Source organism: Lygodium microphyllum, chromosome 22 (assembly GCF_053477565.2).
Source record: "Lygodium microphyllum isolate KBCC chromosome 22, Lygodium_microphyllum_v1.1.10, whole genome shotgun sequence".
NCBI lineage: Eukaryota > Viridiplantae > Streptophyta > Polypodiopsida > Schizaeales > Lygodiaceae > Lygodium > Lygodium microphyllum.
Window position 1 is genome coordinate 52367107 of NC_141156.1, and position 2826 is coordinate 52369932.

The following is a 2826-nucleotide window of genomic DNA, read 5'->3' on the forward strand; positions in this document are numbered from 1 at the left end:
GGAGTTATTGTAGCCAAGATCTCTTAGTTATAGACATTCATAGTCATTTTCTTATATGTAAGCCTGCAACTTTCAAGGGCAATAACTCCATCCTCGTGTAACAAAGTTGCCCCTATGCCATGGCCACTAGCATCACACTATATGGTAAACTCTTTAGAAAAATCCAGGCTTACTAGAATAGGAGCAAAACTAAGAGTTCCTTTAACTCATTGAAGCTACTATTTGCAAGTGCATCTTTAAAAAAACCATCCTTTTCAACATGACAATCAAAGGAGCTACAATAGTCTCATAATGCTTAATGAGTTGGCAATAAAATGATGATAGACCAAGAAACCCTCTATGTAAATTAGTGATAGTAGGTGTTGGCCAATCTTCAATACATTGCACGTTCTTAGGGTTAGCGTATATACATTTTTCATTGATAATATGGTCCAAGTAATCCACCTCAATCTGCATGACAGAGCACTTCTTCTCCTTAGCAAAGAGTCTGTGATGCTTCAGTACATCAAAAACCTTTCTCACATGTGATAAATAGTCTTGGAGAGTCTTGTTGTAAATCAATGTATCATCAAAGAAGACTAGGATAAACTAGAAGACAAAAGGTTACAAAAACTTGTTTATCAGCCTCTAGAAGGTAGCTAGAGCATTAGTAAGCCCAAATGGTATCAGTAGAAAATGGTATAGCCCACGATCAATCCTAAAGGAAGTCTTAACTACATCACCCTCTTGTATATGGATCTAATAATACCTTGACCTCAAATCAATCTTGCTAAAGAATCTAGCCCCCTCGAGCTCATGAAGCAAGTCATCAACTCTAGTTATTGGATACTTGTTTTTCATTGTGACCTTATTTGGATCCATGTAATCAAAACGCGTCCTGAAGGATCCATATTTCTTCTTCAATATGTACATGTACTGACATGTATATACCCTGCAATGTCTTTTGTAAACCCTATTTTACCTTGTTTTGATCTTCAATGTACTTGAGTCTTTGAGAATGCTTCAATCTTTAGTTTTCCACTTGCAATACCTGTGTGAGAGATAAAATGGTAGGACAAGCTCCCTACACTAGCTTCGAATCACCGGGAGATTCTTCACCTTACCGCATCTTTAATCTTATTAGTGAAAAAGAAAGATGGATCCTTCAGGACATGTATCGACTACATGGATCTAAAAAAGGTCACAATGAAGAACATGTATCCAATACCTAAAGTTGATGATTTGCTTCATGAGCTCAAGGGGGCTAGATTCTTTAGCAAGATTGATTTGAGATCATGGTATCATTAGATCCATATGCAAGAGGGTGATATAGTTAAGATTGCCTTTAGGACTTATCATGGGCTATATCATTTTCTTGTGATGCCATTTGGGCTTACTAATGCTCCAGCTATCTTGTATAGTTTGATGAACAAGATTTTGCAACCTTTAATCTTCCAGTTTTTCCTAGTCTTCTTTGATGATACATTGATTTACAACAAGACTCTCCAAGACTATTTATCACATATGAGGAAGATTTTTGATGTACTGAGGCATCACATACTCTTTGCTAAGGAGAAGAAGTGCTTTGTCATGTAGATTGAGGTGGAGTACTTGGACTATATTATCAATGAAAAAAGTATATCTCTTGACCCTAAGAAGGTACAATGCATTGAAGATTGGCCAACACCTACTACCACTACTTTACATAGAGGGTTTCATGGTCTATCGTCATTTTATCGCCAACTCATTAAGCATTATTTTGACTATCATGTTGAAAATGAAGGTTTTTTTAAAGATGCACTTGAAGATAGTAGCTTTAATGTGTTAAAGGTACTCCTTAGTTCTGCTCCTATTCTAGTAAGCTTGGATTTTCTAAAGAGTTTACCATATAGTGTGATGCTAGTGGCCATGGCATAGGGAAAATTTTGTTACACGAGGATGGAGTTATTCCCCTTGAAAGTTGCAAGCTTACAAATAAGAAAATGACTATGAACTTCTATGACCAAGAGATGTTGGCTATCTTACATGCGATAAAGAAGTGGCAGCATTATTTATATGGTAGCTGGTTTAGAGTTCAAAGGGATCACAGGGTCCTAAAGTATTTCCTCACTTAGTCCAATCTCACTCCTAAGCAACACAGGTGGATAGCTACTCTGTAAAATTATGATTTTAATATCACTCATAGGAGGGGTAAAGACAATATAGTAGCTAATTCTCTTTCTCACATGTGGGTATGTAAAGTTTTAGCTATGATTGAGCTACATGGTGACTAGATTGAAGAATCACAAGAAGCCTATCTTTGGATGATGAGCTCGACCATGTTTTTCACAAATTATAGCAAGGTTCAATGGAGAGCACATTATCAGCTTAAAAATAGCCTAATATGGTTAAATGGCAAGATTGTTATTCCCTCTACTTCTTCTTTTACATAGAAAATTATGGAGAAGTTACATTCTCTTTGCCTTTAGCTAGACATTGTTGAGTGCTAAAGTGACTTGATTTTTGGGCTAATTTTTGTTATTTTTGTGGGTTGAATGGTTGATTTTGTATGATGATTGATTGTTTTGGAAGTGTTTTGAGAATTTTTTGGATGAGGTTGATTATGTTTTGGAAGCTCATGATGATTTATAGTAGAGATATGATGCTATGTGATGTTCTGATAGCTTCTGATAGCTTTTGTTTTGTTTTGGTTTTTTTCTTTATGAAGCATAGAGTAATGATTGATGGAAGTTGAGAATATTTGAAATATCATTGAATGGTTTTTGATAGTTTGGAATGGTTTTAGTATGAGTTAAGTGGTTCTAATGTTTTCTATTGACCTTTTGTAATCCTCTATTATTGAACTTT